Source organism: Elaeis guineensis, chromosome 6, assembly GCF_000442705.2.
Source record: "Elaeis guineensis isolate ETL-2024a chromosome 6, EG11, whole genome shotgun sequence".
NCBI classification, from domain to species: Eukaryota; Viridiplantae; Streptophyta; class Magnoliopsida; order Arecales; family Arecaceae; genus Elaeis; species Elaeis guineensis.
Window position 1 is genome coordinate 88,967,599 of NC_025998.2, and position 23,157 is coordinate 88,990,755.

A 23,157-nucleotide genomic window follows, 5' to 3' on the forward strand; every position below is an offset into this window, starting at 1 on the left:
AAAAATAAAAGAGAATTCTAGAGAAAAATTTCTGATTTTATTTCATGAATGGCTCAGATTACAGATGCTAGTCTCTTATAGAGATTACAATCGAGAAAATAGTTATTAAAAGAGTAACTTTCTAACTGAATTCCCTAACAAATTCTAGCTAGCAACCAATCAGATTCCAGCTATTGTTGAACTATTGAGAAGCTGTTGAAAAATTGTTATTCTCGCACCTTCCTTCAACGCACCGTGTCTTCTTATTCTCAATTCCTTAATTCTTCTTCAGCACTGCATTTCATTAATTCCCCAAAACTTTCTATTTTTTTAAGTGTCTCGACCTGCTCAGTTCATATCAATACTTCCCCACTTGAGTTTTCTTGTCCCCAAGGAAAATTTAGGAATCTCCATTGTATCTCATCAGCAAATTCCCAGGTTGAGTCTATTGGAGATGTATTCTGCCAATGAATTAACAACTGAGTTGTTGCAGCATTTTCCTTTTTCACCATCCTTCTATCCAAAATAGCTTGAGCATAGATAGTAGAATGGGATGACATAGGAGGAAGAGTGGCAGAATCAGATACAGATGCTGAAGCTGGTTTGAGCAAGGAGACATGATAAACATTGTGGATCAAGGAATCTGAGGGCAGCTGGACCTTGTATGCAACTTTCTCAATTTTATCAATTATTGGAAATGGACCAAAGTAATATGGCTGAAGTTTGGGATAGCCCTTGTGAAGAGACTTCTGAACATACTGTTGCAATTTAACATTGACCATATCACCAATGTTAAAAACTGTCACTTTTATGCTTATCTGCCAATTGCTTCATTCGATTCCCAACCCTTGCCAAATGATGTTTCAATAGCTGAATTTGACTTTCTTTATCTCTCAACTGAATGTCAACTGCTGCTACTGAAGAATCTCCTAGGAAATAAGGGATGTGGATGGGTGGAGGAATGCCAATCTTGACTGAGTAGTCAAACTAAGAAGCCAATCTTGTAGGTTCAAGTTCACTGTTTGGAGTAGGATGCACCTAGATGGAATATATCGATCTTGGTAGAAAAGAAGAAGTCCTATACGATTCGCAAGACTAAGTTCAAAAAATCTTTGGCCTGAGTAAGAGTGAATACTGGAAAAAAAATTTCATAAAATTTATAAATGAACTCGAGTCGAGCCAATCTAGCATATGACTGACGATGGAGTTTGACAAGTTCTTTATGACCTCCGTCTAGTCGGGACTCACGATAGAAGAATTATATCACACGATAACTACACTTAGGGGTTCATCTTTTCTATTCTGCTAGATTGCTACTACATTCTATTAGACATCATTGGTGGATCATGAAAACTCACTAGGATCATTTTCAAATCAAAGATCCCTGTTGAGGTAAGTTGGAATCATTCCAAAGGAGTTTCGATGATACTGTGATGGAGATCACGATATATCTCACTACCAGACAGAATAGAACCTGAAGGTTCATACACAAAAAGAGTATGACCTAATCAATGACTTAGATCATATTCAAATTATCAATCAGATTGATAGTTTGAATTTTAAAAACTGCTAATTTGTAAGCGTTACAATTTTGGCAGCTACTACTTGTTAGTGCAGGGATTTAATTATAAATATTATAATTTTATTGAGACTGATTAAATTATGAATTAAATATTAATTAATTTAAATTTAATTTAATTTAATTTAATATTACTTGAGTTCAATTATTTAAATCAAATTTGGATTTCAAGCTTAATTGGATCAGGCTTGACATCCTTTCGAATTCGACTCGATTGGGACTCGATTTGAATCTGATTGAGATCAAATTTGAATCAGATGAACCATGACTCAGAGAACCTAGATTTTCTAAGATTCTCTCTCCAATTTTCATATAAAGAAGGGGAGGGAGCACGTGAAGATTTGCCCCCTTTCTTTTTGCATGTGTGAAGGGGAGGGGGCGCCAATAGTTGGCACCCCACCTTACCTAGGATTCTATTTCTTTCAGATTTAATTTTTATTTGAATTTAATTTAAAATAGAATTAAATCTTATCTAATATGGTATGTAAAGAAATTTTTTTTTGTGTGATAAAAATTTGAGAAATAATTATTGGCATGTGCTAATTTTTTTGTGGGAGTTTCTTTCTTGCCGCACAACACTATCTCAATGCCCATCTAATCCTTTCTTTTGATTTGAACGGCTAAGATCAAAGGAGAAAAGATCCTTTAGGGTGTGAGGAGGTGGTTGGGAGTAGAGTTTTTTTTGTTTTGTGCGACAAAAATACATGGGGCTTGACGTTTTTTGGCGTGAAGATGAAGATGGCTTCTTTAGGACATCAAAATATCTCAACGCCTCAACTCTTCTTCTTCCTTCCTTCAACCTCCATGCCAAGATTTGATAAAGACTAGATCTAAGAGAGAAAAAGAGAGAGAAAAAAAGAAGAAGAAAGATTCTTCTTTTCTTCTTGGTGATTTAGTTCAGATCCTGATGGATCTGTGCGAAAGAGTTCCCACAGTGATCTTCTTCGAGATCTAGAAAAAGAGATGTAGATCCAAAGCTAAGGAGTGAGATCTGTAAAGTACTAGCACATTGGTGATCTCAATGCTCCGATCAAGCATCTCCGTGTGGATATCAACAGAGGTCGGGTGCATGCGCGGCTACAATCGGAACCCCAGACATCCGTAGGATTCGATGGTATGGAGATCTGATCTCCAATTTTATTTTACTGATGTTTGTTTTTCTTTTCAAATTTTAGATCAAGGTATGTAGCATGTTCATGTCAAGATCCTATGTATGGTTTTCAGATTAGATCTAGTATGTGTTTTAAATTAAAAATATTTTAATTTATTTACTTCTACTGCATAAGGTTTAGAAAAAATTTTAAACTATACGTACGAAATCATTGCTTTTTCTAACAGTAGTGTCAGAGCTACATTCTGATACGAATATAAAAATCTCTCAGATCTAAAATCTAATTTATAAAAATTAAATCTGAAGATTAATTAGATGATCAACATCATTCTGAAATATGGTTACCCTGGCATAATCCTGTTATGCTGAATGGTTGTCCTAGAATGATGTAGAATATCAATTAATATTAGATCTGAATTTTTTATATATTGTAATGTGACTGGAAGATTGTTTCGGATCTAAAATTATTTTAGATCTAAAATAAATTATGAGTTATTCAGATCTAAAATTAGTTTTAGATCTGAATATATTAATTTGAGTTTAATTTGGATCTAGTATGATTGCTAAAATTTTTTCATATATGTATAAATTCAAAATTATTGTTTATATATTTGACATGTGAAAGATAATTGATCTGATTTTTAATTGATTATATATGTGATATGTTAGATTAATCTCTTAGTAGCTTAGTAATCGAATTGGAATAATCATCATGGCCGTTCGGTCATAAGAAGATGAAGGAATTAAAGTCTTTCTCTTGCCCATTCGATGGATTTTCTCTTATGACGTATAGAGGTGCCAACTGTGATGTTTTCTATGAAAATGAGTAGCGAATAAAAAATTATATATTTTAGATTTAAATTAGATTATGCATGTATTTTCATATATTTTAGATCACTAAATATTATATATGATATATTGTTTTGACACACAATCTAAAACTTAATTTCTGCATAATCTAGATCTAAAACCCTAGGTTTTGTTTGTATGAAATCATGAAACTGTGACTGGCATACCTGTGTAGTCAACTCGATTCTTAATTGGGTCAACTCGAGTGCTTGGTGAGTTGACTTATTTTGTTGGAGTCAACTTAAGACCCTGATAGATCAGCTCATTTGCTGATGAGCCGACTCAATTGTGCAGGTTAAGTCTACAGATTTCTATTTGTCTCAGTATTGTACCGACTTATTGTAACAAATCAATTCGTGTATCAGGATGAGTCGATTCGATTCTATAGATAGAAAAATTGTATAAGATACAATACAAATAGTTTAGATCAAAAATTGAAATTATTTCGAAATCTAAATTTAAATCCATGTACATAATACACTTAATTGAGAATTAAGATCCAAAATTATAAGATCTAAAATTATAAATTTAAGATCTAAATTTCAATGCATAAAATATGAGCTTTGGGTATGAATTAAACAAATTAGCTTTAGAGACTAAACTACAACTAGGGTCATTGATTAGATCAGATTAGAAGTCTTTTCGATTTTAAGTAGTTGATTAAACCTAATCAAGACTTAGTTGGGATTAGGTTAAAGGGGCTCAAAAATTAAATTTAGTTGTAGTTAGTCAAATTGATTCACATTTGATGTGAATTGATTCAATTAAGATTGAATTTAGCTCAGCGGTTCGAGCTCGGATTTATAGGTTAACATAATTGATTCTAATCAACCAATTTAGTGTCTAAGGCAAGTCTTAAATGGTGGCTCTTTAATTGGTTTTGTTATCTGATCTGATCAATTTGTTGGTGTCTAAAAAAAGCAATGGGGAGACCCTCGCTCATCTTTACTTATCTGACCATTTTGGAAGATTATATTTTGTATTAGGTTACTTGTTGACTCGAGTTCATCCATGCTGACTAGATTGGTCAGACATGAAATGTGCTGACCCAAACTAGATTAGTCATTACATCAGATGTATGTGACTTATTAGAAGAGACTTGAATCTAAATCTCTCCACTAAATATTAAGTCTACTAGTCTTCTATTGTTGTAGGAATGTAGGTGCCTTTTGCGGCGTTGATCATTTTCGATTGGTTATAGTAGTTTGGTTACATTGGAAAGGCACAACCACTCTATTGGCATTAGATGCCTTGGGCTAAAGATGGGGTTGGCTCAATAACTATTAGGTGAGAGATCCAATAACGACTCTGCACTCACTAGTGAACGGTAGGTCAGACTTAACTAAAAAATATACCAATAACTGTTAGATGAGGCTACAGGACTTAGAGATCAAATCACTGCAACATGTTTGGAGAAGCATCTGGACAAAGAGTTATCCATGCATTGATATATGTGTCACCAATAATTGTTAGGTGAGGTGCCATACATCGATGGGACTGTAGCATCCACTAGAACCACTTATCACGTTAGAATTTTTATTTTCTCCATCCGAGGAGGGTGAGAAATTCAAAAAATTAGTGGGAGCCTTTGTTTGTTTTTAAAGTCTCTAGAACAAACTATTATAAGTACAATCATCTAAATAAATCTTTACTCTCTGTGGTCAATTTTATCAACTTCCAGTGCTCTAGCTCAAATCTTAGATATCAATCACTTAACCAAAATCAATTACATATTTGGCTTAAAAATCTAAGAATAGTTCTTAGCTTTTAGAAATTAAACCATGTTCTTAATCAGATTAACCCAATGTCATCAGCTTATCCAATCTACAGTCAACAAGCTATACTTAACAAAATGGTTGGACATTGATAATTAGATTAAGTACTATAAATTGGAGTCCATAGTTGATGAACTCTAATGTATGCATAAGGACATGTATACTGCCAATGACATACTGATTCATCTGCAACAATTGTGAGATAATCAGAGTCGCACAGTGCATAAGATACATGGTGGGCAGTTTGTCCATGATTGATGATCAAGGACATTAAAGAGCTTGAGAAGCTCGACGTGATCATGCATAAGAAATTACTAATGGATTTGATCCTGCAATCTCTGATTCATATAGATAGTTTATGAAACTATGAATAAATATTGTAGCACCTTAACTGAATTGATCAATATGCTAATAACTAAAGGACCTTGAAAAATTCAGAGGTACATATCAAAAAAATCTAAAGAACCATTTACATGCCTTTGAAAGGTATATCGAATTACTCAAATTTGATCTACGATTTTTTCTTTTTCATTAGACTCTAGTGCATATTACGTACTTTAATATATGGTCTAAGAAAGAAAGAGGACTGAAGAAAAGTAAAGTACTCTTTTGAGTCGGCAATGGTGCAAAAGTTGCACAATGGCTATGGGCACTTAACCTCGGTGATTACCATTTAGATTTAGTTCTTTATCATTTACACAATGATACATTTGTGAACCTATTTGAGCAAATAGTGAATACCATTGGATCTAAGAGATCTAGAACTAAACAACCTGAAGTATATAGATGGTTCTTTTGACTAGGTCATATATGAGAAGAAATGATTTGCCAACTAGAGAAAATGAACCATTGGGCTTATTGACTGTTAAGTCATATCTAGTCTATGATCATCTCTTTGAGAATTAATAACCAAACTATCTTTTGTGGGTCAAAGGGATAGGACCACTGAGATACTTACCCTAGTATACATACAATGTGCATGGCCCATTTGATGAGCCAGACTAGAAGGTTATCACTACTTCATCACCTTTATCGATGAATAGTCATGGTATAGGTATATGTATGAGAGATATAAATCTAAAGATTTTGAAAGATTCAAAGAATTCAGATGTGAAATAGAAAAGTAAATCAAAAAAATTCTAAAGGTACTTTGATTAGATCGAAGATGCAATACCAAATAAAAAATTTATCAGTTATCTAAAGAGAATGGCATGGTTTCATCATGGAATTCTCCTTATACATCTTAGCTCAACGGGATATTTATGAGGAGCGATGGTACTGTATGAGATATGGTCCGATCCATCATGAATGTCACTAATTTAACTATTATTTTTTTAGGAACAAGGTTTAATTTTTAAAATTTAAATTAGATTCTCTCTAGAGTTGGTTTCATCACATCATATGAGATATGATATGATAGATAGGTTAGAGGATAGGTCTGTAAGAGCTCATTTATGGGTATCCCAAAAGGGTTTGGGATGTCATTTTCTCTTTCCAGTGGTTCATAATGTGATTATGAGCAATCATACTATTTTTTTGAAAATAATGGGAGGATGAACTCAAAGAAAGAATCTCTAAAGAACAATGAGTCACAGGACCTGTACAATCTATTTAAGATGAGGCAGTATATGTAGTACCACCTCCACCTCATAAATCTAGTAGGATCTCCCATCCTTTAAAAGGGCACTAGATATTCTTACAAAGGATTCAGAGAAAATATTTTTCGAGAGAGATTGGGAACATACGGATGATCTCAAAACCTACAATGATGTGATATTAGGAATTATGAAGTTACATGAAGATCAGTGGAAGGGTCCCATGCTGACACCGGTTATGATATGATTGCATATAGAATTTTCTTATCAAAAACTTAGGTCAAACATTCAGAAAATAAAGGTCTATAAAGATAGATCTTGAAAGGATATTTGTTTTTCACAGACAAATGCATAGAAGAGGTACTGAAAAGGTTCAGTATTAAAACCTCCAAGAGAGATCCGTTATACTCTTAGATATAAGTATATGCCATACCATGTACTCAACTTGGTATATTTTGCTGTGAAAGTTATGAGCAGATATTAGTCGAATCCAGGCTAGGAGTATTGAATTATTATGAAAATATCTCTAAGTACTTGAGAAGCACTAAGAGATTATTCCTCATCTTTGAAGAAGGGTTAGAGTTAAGAGTGGGAAGATACACTGATGCTGATGGTAGAATATCAACATCAGCATGTATTCTTGAGTTATGTTGATTCTGTTGGAAAATGTGTCCTAAAGTCAATCGTTTGACGATTGTGCTAATTATAAATATATATGAATTGATACATAATAAAAATTATTTGATCTTTTTCATCACAAGGTTACATCTTCTAATGAACTCCTATATTATGATGAAGACCTTAGGACTACTTTGATCGATAAAGGAGAATTTATCGCGTAGTCTTTAAATTGGTTTATGACCAAACAATACGCTATTACTAGAACGATAGCGATATCAAGTGTAGGTCATTGTGTGACATATGCGTTGGTTGTCCTCATAACTAAATGGTATGAAAATACTGGTACGGCATGTAGGTGAGATGTAGGAATACATCATCATTGAACATAACCAACTACGGAGTACTCTGCTGTCAAGGGTAGCTCGCGAAGGGTATGAGTATAAGTGTCACTCCAATCTGAGATCATCACGGTGACTTACAAATAACTCACTGTACTTTGGTGCCAGACAATTAAGTTTCTAATTCAGTAACGAAAGATTTTTGGGTGCAGTCAAATACTTGTCAAGTCGGTGCATGAATCATGATGGAATTGACCCCTTCAAATTAGTAGGAGTTAATGTATCAATATATTTCAATTTAGCAAAACTTGGATCCAGATAATTCATATGATGAATTTGAAAGATTAAAATATAATATAAATGATTTATCTAGAATTGATAGTTAAATCCTTGATCATCTTCGAGCATTAGAGTCAAAGGGATGAATTATACAATAACCATATGCTAGTAGGTTCTTGAATGTTACTTCGCCATCATTCGACCTATCTGAATGTTGGGTCACCATTGCTAGATGGTTACATCGATTGGTTTAAAAATTTATTTCATACTATCAACTTAGGTTCGAACCTATAGAATCACACTCAAAAAAATTTTCTGACTGATCATATGGCAGATCCATGATTGAGAATCATTCAAGGGCTTAATCATCAATTCGATTGATGATTAATCTTATGCAAAAGTTATAATAAATTAATTCACCAAGTGTTAGTAAATTAATAAAAAATTAATTAATAATTAAATTACTGATTAGATCAATTTGATTGAGTAAATAAGATTAAATAAAATTTAATTAAATTAGATTCAATTAGGTTTGACCCGATTAGGTTATGAGATGACCTAATTGCTAAGGGAGAATTATCCCTGATTTGATCAGAACTTTGGTTCAATCAATTTTTAATTTGATTAAAATTTGATTAAAAGTTTATAAATCTAATTAGATTGAGTTTTATATATTTTATTTGGACTAAACCAGATATGATTTAGTTTGGATTCAAATAAGAAAACTAAGAGTCCATATTGTATTGGACTCTTCCTCCCCATGTGCCTCCCACTTTGATGCCAACTTTCTCCATGCTCAAGAGGTTTTTGTGTGAGATTTTTTTATGCCAAAGAGCTCTTATCCCTCCCTTTACCATGTCCAAATTTGATTTGGTTTTGATAAAAGAAAAATTTTTAAATTAGATTTTAAAATATTCATTATCAAGAGAATCTATTCTTATCCAAATCACTCTACACACCAACTTATTTTTTTTCTCCTTATGTGTGCAACATTTTGAGGAGATTTTTCATAAAAAATTAGTTGGAGAACTAATTTATCATAAAAAATTATGAAAATGGGTGTCCCATATTTTTTTGGATGTGTTTTGAGTATAGGAATTGTAAGGAGGCGGTATCTCTTGGAAGAGTCCAAGATTTCTAGGACTCTTCTCCCCTGCTCCTTACACGCCATAATAAAAGGGTTTTATTTATGTGTGCATGTAAGAGTAAAACTAGAGAGAGCTTTACATGGTGAGGAGTCCTTAAGGGTGGTTCATGGTGTGAAAAAAAAAGGAGGAGAGTTCTCTCTCTTTGGGTTAGCACAAAAGCTGAATTCTAGGGTTTCTACCTCAGGGTCTAAGAAGTGAGAAAAATAAGAGAGAAAATAGTTTTTTCTCTATCTTTTTTTATTTTTTCATCTCCTATAGAAGTCCATCTTCAATTTTTAAAAAGATTTTAGAGATTTGAAGAAGGAATCCAGATCTACCAAGAAGAAGATCTTCGTACGAGCTAGCACTCCTGAGAAAATCGATCAAATTGGAGCTTCGAGTGGACTTCCTACAGATATCGGATGCATGTGTAGCTCTGAGCAACTAGCAAGGATCATCCTCACCATGTCTCTCAATAACGATGATCATCAATCCATGCTCAGGTATCAAGTTCTAAACTCAGATTAGAAGTAGATGTGATCTACTGCTCACATACATGCATACTAATTTTATCTTCAGTATTTTTTATATTTTATATACAACATATCATATCATAGATCTTAGAATAGATTGATTTAATAATTAGATCATATATATGCTATATTAATTTGATTAATCTAATTATCTTCCACTGTAATTTATTCGAAAAAATTTCGAAATACATGCATAAAATCGCCTACATTTTTCAATGGTGGTATCAGAGCCTAGGTTCATTAGACATGTTATATGTATATATTAAATCTAAAATTTAATTTTATTTAAATTTGATATATGATATTTTGAACTAAATTTAATTAATAGTAGATCATACAAACTAACATAAGATTGTCCTGCTGTAGGGTTTACCCCTTACAGTGAAACTGTTGTCTTAGTTTATGTTGATCGGTGATAAAATCTGATTTTATTTATTGCATGTGATGTTTATGATCTAATTTAGATGTAATCTAAGATTATGATCAGATCTGATATAATTTAGATTAGACCTAAATTCATGCATATATGATATGTGTGTTAGATGTGTACCCTAGATGCCAGATTGGCTGACACATTCCTGTACAAATGTAAGGGCAAATTTATAATTTTGATTATAAATGAATAAAAGGGTTATTCTACTATCACATTGTGTACATTATATCTGTGATACATTCTTTGAGTTAGTAGGAATATTAATTCATATTTTCAAGAGTTAAAAATTTAAGGCATGAATTTACATAACTAACTCATAAAAAGCTCCTGATCATAGGATCATCATGAGAATAGTGATCGATCCGGAAGGTTGGTGTACGATCACTTTCTTAGGGTAGATGAGTCTTGAGTCTACAGTATAGAGACACTGGAGTGAGAGTATAGGTTTTCATTGAGAATGAGAGTACTGAGCGTGACCACCTCGAGCAGTCATAAGGAAGTCTACCTTCTCGTCGATGACTAGCTCGATGCTGCAGCTGTGTGTCTAGTTCTTTGACCTGAGGTGCATCAACAGTTCACCCTGAGTGTGTTATAGTTTGACTATACTATAACTCAATCTTCTAGCCATTCAAAATCCTGAGGTGTATGTTGGCTATAGCATATTCATGGTAGGAACCAGATTGCACCAAGATGGGATCTATCAATCTCGGTAAATGAGAGGAGTAGTCCTATGATGATCGAAAGATCGAGTCCTTAAGCCCATAGCCATGGCAGAGTGAAATAATAGAAAAGAATTTTCCATTAAGGTTTCACATCGGATTTGGATCGATCGATTGATTCATATGACTGATGTTGGGTTTGACGAGTTTACCTTAACCCTAATTCAGTCGGGACTCATGATAGAAGAACTCAATCACACAAGTAGCTGCATCGAGAGGTTCATCTTCATTTTCGATGGGTTGCCACCATATACTGCTAGATGTCACTGGTAGATTTTGGGAGCAATTAGAATGATCTTGATGATTGATCATTCTAATTATTTGAATCAGAAGAGTTCTGATCCATCGAAAGGAGTTTCGATGATGTCGATGATGAGATCACGACATATCTCATTACCATATGGAAATGAACCTAACTGGATCACACAAATAAGAGTTAAGATCTGGATGTCATCAATTAAGCTATCCCAGTTCGATTGATTTGGATTAGATCCAATTAGGCCCAAGAAAATCGTGCTAGTACACGATTGAGCCTAACTTTCTCCTCGTGCAATCTTTTTCATCTCGACCGAGCCAAATGAGATTTGACTCACCCAAAAAACCTTAAGAAGGTTTCTCTCAGTCTGACTAGAGCCAGTCCAGCTCAAAAAAATCTTGTCTTAATTCATGAGATGAATTTAAGACAACACCTGCCAATTTCTATCACCTGCCATTTTCGTTTTAGGACATTGGTCAAATATTGACCCATGGACCTTGGACTGAAGGCCACTTGGCAAAAGGTCATTGGAGAGTTTTAGTGGAGTGTCCACTTGCTAAATTAGCCCTCAATGTGGGTGCCATAATCAGATATGGCTTGCACCCCAAGTGGATAAGGATAGAGTCTCATGAGATGAGGACTCTGATCCCTTGATCGACTTGGACTGTGGGGTGCCAATCTCACTGTGCTTATCCAGTGTTGGTGCCAACAGTGGTGAAAATTGAGGAGATTCTTATCTAATATGATTAGATGACATCACTCTATCAATCAAATTTTTTTTAGAATTAATTAGAATTTTTTGATTGGTCGAATGATGTGGCACTGCATGGCGCAGTAGGGTCTATTTAAACTCTGTCTGCACCTAGTTGTGAGAATCTGCTCAATACCAGCAAAAATAAAATTTTCCTCCACTTATCTATATCCCCTCTACTCCTCTCTCTCCCCTCTTCACATTCAAGAAGTTGGACATCCATCTGGTGCTTGTCCAAGGCGTGGTGGCTCTCTGAACAGAAGGCTGCAGGGATTTGTCGAGAAGCTGCTGCTCCAGCTTCAGAAGATCTTTTGAAGATCTTCTAGATCTGATTTTTAGAGTAAAAATTTGTGAGGAGAAGATGATCCAATTCCTACTCGAGTGGATACCGATGGAAGCCAGACAACTACGTGGCTATTTTAGAATCTCGGGCATTGCTGCGATCATCTACAGGATAATCTAGTTACCCTAGAGGTATTTCTCTAATCCTCAAGTTTTAGATTTTATTTTAAATTAAATATTAAATAATAAGAATTAGATCTAATAGATCTTAGATTTGAAATAAAGTAGGATAATTTTTTTTTTAAAATATTCTGCCCCAGATCTCATTAGATCTAGAAGATCCTACAAGGAAAAAGGTGGTTTTTTCTTCAACTGATATTAGAGCCAGGTTGATGGCTCTATTTCAGATCTAATTTAGATCTAATTTTTATTTTTATTTATCTAATATTAATAAATTTCAGATATCATATCAGATGTAATTAGATCTAAAATTAAAAAATTTAAAATTAAATCTAAGTAGATCTAACATGTATGAGATGCATGACTAGACTAGAAATAGTTTAAACTATGAATAGTCTTGAAGTTTTATATTTTAATATGATTAAAATATAAATTAGATATAATTTATTTTTTAATTTTTTGATGTTATAAATATTATATTCAGATTAAAAAATAAAAAATAAAATTTAATTAATTCATAAGATTGATCTGCTGCATGCCTAGACTAGTTGTAGAATTATTCTAGTAACTATCTAGAATAGATTTTATATTGAATAGTTAAATTTAAATTTTATTTTTTAGATGTTACATATGATCTATCAGATCTAAAAGCATGCTAATTAGATTAGATTTTAATACATGAGATGTGTGCAAAGCATGTATAAGTTAGATCTGAAATTATATATGTGATATGTAACTTCGATCTAACTAGTTTTATAGTTAAATCAATATTTCTGATTAAGGTATTCTTCATGGCCGTTCGGTCATAAGAATAAAGTAGAGTTTAAAATATTCTCCTCCCATTCAATGGGGTGTTCTTATGGCATGTAGGGGTGCTGCGCGTTCATTCTTAATCAGAAATCAAACTTACTTTTCTGCAAAATCCTAGATCCTGAAACCCTAGGATTTATTTTACATATTTTGTTTATGAACCCAAGACTTAATTAATGAATTAAGCTGATGAAATTAAATTAGGTCTAAAATTGAGAATTTCAGATCTAAGTCATTTTCATAAAATTGGGTTCGAACTTGGGTAGCTCAATTAGGTCTAGCGGTTGATCAAACCAAATCAAAAGTTGGTTAGATAGGATCATGAAAGCTAATAATTGACCAGCCTAATAGGATTAAGTCTAAGTCAAGGTCGAATCACATTCAGATGTGACTCGATCAAGTTAAGACCTAATTTGGCTCAATGGTTAGAGCCTGGATTGTAGACTAACCCAATTGGTTCTAGTTCGATAATTTGGTGTCTAAGGTAAGTTGGGCAGATGCGGCCGACTGGTTTTTAATTGGGAGCTACTCGACTCGAATGCATTCTTGTCAAGTTAATGGCATATCCCTCCCATCGGTCTCACTTACCTGGCCATATGTGTCGATCCAGTTCTGATTTGAGGTGGCTAACAATTCGAGCTAGCCCATGTCACTAGGTTAGTCATAATTTTTATGACTATGTCAAGTCAAGTTTAATGAGACCTAAATCAAATCTTCCTAAGAAAATATTAAGTCTACGGTCTTCCACCATTGTGGATGTGCGGACCCTTCTCGATGTTGATTGTTCTCGGCTGGTTACAGTAGCTCAGTTGCATCGAAAAGATGCAACTATATCCATTAGACATTGGATGCTACGGATTAGAGGATGGGTTGTGCTCAATATTCTGGATACGGTGAGGGACCTAATCAAGAATCTAATTTATGCAAATGGTGGGTCTGACTTAACTAAGGATTGGAGCAATATTTCAGGCACAGTGAGCTTCATAAATTAGAGACCAAGTTTTGGGTGCACCATGATTAAAAAATTATTAGACAAGAATTATCCACTCATCGGTTGATCCATCACCAATAACTGTTAGGTGAGGTGATGAGCCAGTCAGTGAGACCGCACCACCCATTAGAAATCACTAATCATGGAGATTTTCACATCTCTACCTAGAGAGTGTAGAGATCTGAGAAAATAGTGGGAGCCTAATTTGTTTAAAAATAAAACTCCTAAATAAATTAGTTAAGTCTGATTATAAAATCTAACTAGAAACTCTTGACTCTCTACAGGAAACATGTCTGTGTCCAACCCCCTGACCAAAATACTAGACACCCACAGATTGACTGGACCCAATTTCAAGGACTAATTAAGGAACTACAGAATTATTCTGGATTCTGAAAAACTGACTCATGTCTTGGACCAGGACCCATCTGCCATACCAGCACGTCCGACTACTGAACAAAGAGCATCTCTGAAAAAGTAGATGGATGATGATAACAAAGCCAGGTACTACATGTTGGGTGCCATGTCTGATGACTTGCAGCACCAGCATGAGAACATTATGACTACCTGCCAAATGTTGGCTCACCTACAAGAGTTGTTTGGTGAACAAAGTCACGCAGCCAAGTATCAAGTCTGCCAAAGGCTTTTTAAGGCTAAAATATGTGATGGGCAGTCAATCCAAGATCATTGTTTGTCAATGATCAAGGACATTGAGGAGCTTGAGAAGTTCGGTGCATCTTAGACAGGGATTTTTAGATTGATGTGATCCTTCAATCCTTGTCTGATACATATGGTCAGTTCATCATGAACTTCCATATGCATGAGATGCAGTATACCTTGGCTGAGTTAATGAACATATTGGTAATGGTTGAGCTTTCTTTGAAGGGTTCAAAAGGATCAGTTCTTACTGTGGAGCAGACTTCTTCCAAGAGAAAGTCTTTTAGAAAGAAAAAAAAAATCTGTGAAGAAGCAGAAGATGGATGGGGAGAAGAAGACGGAACCGAAGAAGAAGGCTGCTGAAAAGAAAAAATATTTCCACTGCAATTCAGATGGCCATTGGAAGCGAAACTGTCCTCGGTACCTGGCCACCCTGAAGAACAAGAAGGATGGTCCTTTTGGAGGAATGCTCGTTATAGAATCTAATTTATGGTTTTCTCTGCATCCAGTTGGGTACTTGACTCTGGTTCAAGTGCTCATTTGTGCACTTCTATGCAGGGTCTCGAGGAGAGCAGGAGGCTGAGGGATGGGAATATGATCCTATGCATCGAAAATGGAGCAAAAGTTACTACTGTGGCCATGAGAATCTATCCTTTGTGATTACCGTTAGGATTAGATTTAGTTCTTAGAGACTATTATTATGTGCCTGCAGCAAGCAGAAATTTGATTTCTGTTTCATGTTTAGCACAAGAAGGCTATGTGATTAGATTTCATAAGAACTATTACAACATATTTTATGAAAATAATAAAGTTGCAAATAGTTTTCTTATTAATGGTTTCTATCAGCTACATATTGATGTATCTGTATTTAATATCGAGCAAAATGTGAATGCCATAAGAATTAAAAGGCCTAGAGATAGTCTAAATGATAGGTATCTGTGGCACCTAAGGCTAGGTCATATAGCGGAAGACAGGGTTAACAAATTAGAGAAATCCGGACTATTGAGTCCGTTGACTTTCAAGTCATATCTAGTTTGTGAATCATGCCTTCAAGGCAAAATGACCAAGCTCTCTTTTGTGGGACATGGAGAAAGGGCTACAGACCTACTTGCCCTAGTACATACGGATGTGTGCGGCCCATTTGATGTGCCGGCTAGAGGCAACTATGTCTACTTTATTATCTTCACCGATGATATGTCTAGGTACGGGTATGTGTTTCTAATGAAACACAAGTCTGAAGTCTTTGAAAAGTTCAAAGAATTCAGACATGACGTAGAAAAATAAATAGAAAAATCCATTAAGGTTCTTCGATCAGATCGAGGAGGTGAATACCTTAGTCGGGAGTTTCTAGACTATCTTAAGGATAATGGCATAGTTTTTCAATGGACTCTACCTGGAACGTCACAACTCAACGGGGTTTCAGAATGGAGAAATCGGATCCTATTAGATATGGTCCATTCCATGATGAGCTTCATGGACCTCCCTGAGTTTCTTTGGGGACATTATCTCATGACAGCAATATATATATTGAATAGGGTTTCTTCTAAAACCATTCTTACCACACCGTATGAGATATGGCATGGTAAGAAGCCAAGTCTGAGTCATCTCAAAATTTGGGATTATCCGCTCATGTCAAGAGACAGCAGGCAGACAAATTAGAGTTCAGGTCTTTTAGAGCTCGGTTCATAGGATATCCTAAAGGGTCATTAGGATACTATTTCTATATTTCAGAAGATCACAATGTGATTGTGAATCAATATGCTATTTTTCTTGAAAAATAGTTTATTCAAGATGGTGGCATCGGAAGAATAATTAAGCTCAAGGAGAATGTCTCCCAAGAGCAACGAGCTAAAGAACCTGAGGAACCCAATCAATTAGAACCAGTCCTAACACAATCTCTTCCACCTCGTAGATCAACTAGGGTTTCCCATCCTCCTGAAAGGTACTTAGGTACTATACAAGAGAAAGTAGAGAAAATGTTCCTCACGAAAAATGGGGCTCATAGTGATGGCCCCAAGACCTATGACGAGGCGATATCAGATATCGACTCCGAAAAATGGTTAGAGGCAATGAGATCAGAAATTGACTTGATGCACTCAAACTAAGTCTGGACCTTGGTAGATCCACCTGAAGATATTGTACCTATTAGGTGTAAATGGATCTTCAAGAGAAAGATAGGTGCAGATGGAAATGTAGAGACATTCAAGGCTAGGCTCGTAGCGAAAGGTTATAGTCAGCGCGAAGGCATTGACTATCAGGATACCTTCTCGCCCGTAGCCATGCTAAAATTCATCCGCACATTGCTTGCTATTGCAGCCTATTTCGATTATAAAATATGACAGATGGACGTGAAAACAGCGTTCTTAAATGGATATCTTAAGGAAGATAACTATATGGAATAGCCGCTTGATTTTACATCCAGTGATGATGATCACAAGGTCTGCAAGCTGCAAAGATCCATTTATAGACTTAAGCAAGCATCTCAGAGCTGGAATACTCGTTTTAATGATGTGATCAAAATATTTGGTTTCATCAAGAACGAGAAGGAACCATGTGTGTTCAAGAAGATCAGTGGGAGCGTAGTTGTCTTCCTCATACTGTACGTAGATAATATCCTCCTAATTGGAAATGATATTTTCATATTGACCTCAGTCAAAATATGGTTGTATAAGGAGTTCACTATGAAAGATCTAGGAGAGGCATCCTTTATACTGGGTATTAAGGTCTATAGAGATAGACCAAATAGGATGCCGGGACTTTCACAGAAGATGTACATAGAGGAGGTGCTAAAAAGGTTTAGCATGAAAAAATCCAAAAGAGGTTTAGTACCTTTTAGACATGGCATTCATCTCTCTAAGAAGATGTGCCCTAGCACACCTAAGGAGATTGAACGCATGAGCAAGATCTCTTATGCTTCCGCAATAGGGAGCCTCATGTATGTCATGCTATGTACACGACCTGATATAGCCCATGCTGTGAGTGTCACAAGTAGATATCAATCGAATCCAGATGAAGAGCACTGGACTTCTATGAAATGTATCCTTAAGTACTTGAGAAGGACTAAGGATATGTTTCTAGTCTTTGAGAATGGAGAACTCCAGGTTCAGGAATTTACAGACTCAGACTTTATGTCTGATATAGATGATCAAAAGTCGACATCTGGGAGTTTGTTCATTTGCAATGGTGGTGCAGTTAGCTGGAAGAGTTTCAAGCAGACGGTGATTGCTGATTCCACCATGGAGGTAGAGTATATTGCTGCATCGAAAGCTGCGAAGGAGGCATTCTGGTACAAAAAATTTATCGCAGAGCTTGGAGTGATGTCATCGGATGCCATCCCTCTTTACTGCGACAATAATGGCACCATAGCCCTTGCTAGGAGCCAAGATCTCACCAGAAGTCCAAGCATATCGAGCTGCGATTCTATCTGATCTGTGATTACCTCGAAAAGGGTTATGTCGAGATTAAGAGAGTCAACTCCACAGATAATGTGGCAGACCCACTGACAAAGCCACTAGGCTAGCAGAAGATCGAAGCCCACCTTGAGAGGATGGGACTTAGATATGTAGCCAATTGGCATTAGGTCAAGTGGGAGTTTGTTAGATGTGTGCCCTAGATGCCAAATTGGCTGACATATTCCTGTACAAATGTAAGGGCAAATTTATAATTTTGACTATAAATAAATAAAAGGGTTATTCTACTATCACATTGTGTACATTATGTCTGTGATACATCCTTTGAGTTAGTAGGAATGTTAATTCATATTTTCAAGAGTTGAAAATTTAAGGCATGAATTTACATAACTAACTCATAAACAGCTCCTGACCATAGGATCATCATGAGGATGGTGATCGATCCAGAAGGTTGGTGTACGATCGCTTCCTTAGGATAGATGAGTCTTGAGTCTATGGTATGGAGACACCAGAGCGAGAGTACAGGTATTCATTGAGAATGAGAGTACTGAGCGTGACCACCTCGAGCAGTCATGAGGAAGTCTACCTTCTCGTCGATGACTAGCTCGATGCTACAGCTGTGTGTCTAGTTCTTTGACCTGAGGTGCATCAACAGTTCACCCTGAGTGTGTTATAGTTTGACTACACCATAACTCGATCTCCTAGCCATTCGGAACCCTGAGGTGTATGTTGGCTATAGCATATTCATTATAGGAACCAGATTGCACCAAGATGGGATCTATCAACCTCGGTAGATGAGAGGAGTAGTCCTATGATGATCGAAAGATCGAGTCCTTAAGCCCATATCCATGGTAGAGTAAAATAATAAAAAAAAGTTTTCCATTAAGGTTTCACATCAGACTTGGATCGATCGATTGATTCATATGACTGATGTTGGGTTTGACGAGTTCACCTTAACCCTAATTCAATCGAGACTCATGATAGAAGAACTCAATCACACAGATAGCTGCACCGAGAGGTTCATCTTCATTTGTGATGGGTTACCATCATATACTGCTAGGTGTCACTGGTGGATTTTGGGAGCAATTAGAATGATCTTGATGATCGATCATTCTAATTATCTGAATCAGAAGAGTTCTGGTCCATCGAAAGGAGTTTCGATGATGTCGATGATGAGATCACGACATGTCTCATTACCATATGAAAATGAATCTAACTGGGTCACACAAACAAGAGTTAGGGTCTGGATGTCATCAATGGAGCTAGTCCAGTTCGATTGATTTGGATTAGATCCAATTAGGCCCAATAAAATCGTGCTAGCATACGATTGAGCCTAACTTTCTCCTCGTGCAATCTTTTTCATCTCGACTGAGCCAAATGAGATTTGACTCACCAGAAAACTTTAAAAAGATTTCTCTCAATTTGACTAGAGCCAGTCCAGCTCAGAAAAGTTTTATCTTAATTCATGAGATGAATTTAAGACAACACCTGCCAATTTTTGTCACCTGCCATTTTTATTTTAGGACATTGATCAAACGTTGACCCATGGACTTTGGACTGAAGGCCACTTGGCAAGAGATCATTGGAGAGTTTTAGTGGAGTGTCCACCTGCTAAATTAGCCCTCAATGTAGGTGCCATAATCAGATATGGCGTGCACCCCAAGTGGATAAGTATAGAGTCCCATGAGATGAGGACTCTGATCCCTTGATCGATTTGGACTGTGGGGCGTCAATCTCACTGTGCTTATCCAGTGTTGGCACCAACAATGGTGGAAATTGAGGAGATTCTTATCTGATATGATCAGTTGATATCACTCCATCAATCAAAATTTTTTTAGAATTAATTAAAATTTTTTGATTGGTCGAATGATGTGGCACTGCATGGCACAGCAGAGTCTATTTAAACCCTGTCTGCATCTAGTTGTGAGAATCTGCTCAATACCCAACAAAATTGAGATTTCCCTCCACTTCTCTATGTCCCCTCTACTCCTCTCTCTCCCCTCTTCACGTCCAAGAAGTTGGACATCCATCTGGTGCTTGTCCAAGGCATGGTGGCTCTCTGAACAGAAGGCTGCAGGAATTTGTTGAGAAGCTGCTGCTCCAGCTTCAGAAGATCTTTTGAAGATCTTCTAGATCAGATCCAGATCTAATTTTTGAAGTAAAGATTTGTGAGAAGAAGATGATCTAGATCCTGCTTAAGTGGATATTGGTAGAGGCCATATGATTGCGTGGCTATTTTAGAACCTCGGGCGTTGCTGCGATCATCTATAGGGTAATCTAGTTACCCTAAAGGTATTTCTCTAATCCTTAAGTTTTAGATTTAATTTTGGATTAAATATTAGATAATAAGAATCAAATATAATAGATCTTAGATCTAAAATAAAGTAGGATAATTTTTTTTTTAAATATTCCGCCCCATATCTCGTTAGATCTGGAAGATCCTACAAGGAAAATGACAGTTTTTCCTTCAATGTGATTAGATTAGATGATCCGATTAGCAAGTATTTGAATTGGGTTAATCACCAAACTGTCCGATCATAGGAGCAAGAAGGGTTTAAAGACCCTCTCTTTTATTTGATGGGATACTCTTATGGCGTGTAGGGGTGCTATATGATTAGATCTCATAAAAAAGAATGTGAAAGAAAGAATTTATTTTTCTGCAAAATCTTAGATCTTGAAACTTTAAGTTTGTCGTATGTGATACAAAGTTGTATGAAATGTAAGATATTTAATTTATGTGATTAAAATTATTTTAATTATAAAAAAATAAAATTTTGAATCATAAAATATTTAGATGTGATCTAAAAGATGTTTATAATTGATTGTATTTTAGGATTATGTAAGATTTTTCAAATCTGAAATGTGCTCGCATAATTATTGAGCTAACCTAGTTTTGAATTGAGTTGACCCAGTCCCCTTATGTAGTTGGCTCAATATTGTAAATTACTTACAATATGAAAAGTTGAAATTGTTTCAAATCTAAATCTAAACCCATGTTGATGCTAAATTTAATTGAGAATTATATGAAGAATCGATTAGATCTAGAATTGTGAATTAAAGATCTAATATCATTTGCATAAAATATAGGGGTATAGATTAGCTCAAATCAAGTTCTCTTAATTAAGTTAGACCTAAGATTAGAATCAAAGAGTTAATGAATTATATAGAGAAATTGATTAAATCTAACCAAATATTAAATTAGATTAAATTAGAGTTTCTTTAGAATCAATACAATAGTTATAGATGGTCAAGTCTATATCTTTGATTAGACCAAATGGACCTTGATTGTGGCTCAGTGATTGAATCTGAATCATTAAGCTGGTCAAATTGAAACTAATTAATCAATTAGTGTCTAAGATAAGTTTGGTATTTCGATCGGTGGTTTTTAATTGGGAGCAGCTTACCTGGCTATTTTGATGATGTCTAAGGCAAGCTTAGCAGACCCTCCCATCGATCTCACTTACCTGATCAATTTGATAAATTATATCTTGATTAGACTGCTAAGTGATTTGAGTTGACCCATGCCATTAAGGTTAATCAGTATGACTGATCTAGGTACCAATTCGATCAGCATGATCCTAATCTGATTAAGTGACTTGATGAAGTCAATTAGAGGATTGTGGTCTACTGATTGATCTCTTCTTCTCTCTTCTCTAAATTAATTAAATATTATAAATTATTAGATTCATAAAATAAACTAGTTATGGAGATTACTGAATCATAGTCTCCCATTAAGGTGAATGGTAATGAGTCCATTATTTTTGATTGACATTACAGACGCCATCCGTTTGGTGTTCTCTCTGAATAATAGAATTATCATTCATCATATGATGATTTTATTGTACTATCTAATGATGGTTGGATTGATCGAACTATCCTTGGATCTGATCATTCATTAGTTAGAATCACTGAGTAGATTAATGGTTTGACCTAATCGAAAGTTTCAGTGGAGACCCATCGCCAATTGAAATAAAATCTAGGGCTAAATTAACTATTAAAAATTATTTAAAAAAATAATTGGTTGAGAACCTATCCATAGATGCATATGGATTGACGAGCCATCTTCGAGCCTATATGTAATCTGTGTAGATTCTAGTATCTGCTAAGAGATTAAAGTAATTCCTCGAATTGGAGATAGAGGCTACCAATTTGTATAAAATAGTCAAAGAATCTTTAGACTAAAATTCAAATCTTAAGGCTCAATCAATTCATAAATATAGAGGTCTTGTGTTTTTCTTTCAGTTATGGCAAGATATCTGTTGCTCTGTTCACTGTTTGACAGTGACTAATTTATAGGATCCAACTTTAATAGATGGTATCGAAAGTTACAAATAGTTTCAGAGCACGAATGGATCCTATATATGATTATGGATCCAGTATCTAATGTTTCTGCATCTAACACATATGATGTGATCAAAGACACTTATCAGAAGTGGCCGAATGATCATATCACCATGTGGTATTTTTTGAAAGCAGCAAAGGATACGAATTTAGTTGTAAATTCGATGATACTCAGTGAAAATTTTTTTTTCAAATATTGAAGGAGTTCTTTTGCACCTCTGAAGATGTATCTGTGGGAAAATTCAGTGCAGGGATAAAATGATAATTTTAAAACTTTTTCAAAATTATAATTTTACAGTGGAAAAATATTAATTAATCTAATTAATTAACATAAATTTATCCTATACTAGGATCTAAATATGATATATAGCATGCATTCATTTAAATTTGAAATTCAAATTCGAACAGTAAACACTTTACCGTAATGTGTTCAGAACATAATACCTTTGTGCGGGTAGTAGATCGATGCAATCTGATCACCGTTGGGAGAGTCTAATCATCATGATGCAGTCACACAGTATGTCTAACCTCTGCGGATCATCCA

General features: G+C 35.2%; 1 pseudogene; it reads left to right on the plus strand.

The window, feature by feature from the left end:
- LOC105034987 (histone deacetylase 8-like) overlaps window positions 1-23,157 on the plus strand; it is an 86,436-nt pseudogene that overhangs the window by 6,460 nt on the left and 56,819 nt on the right.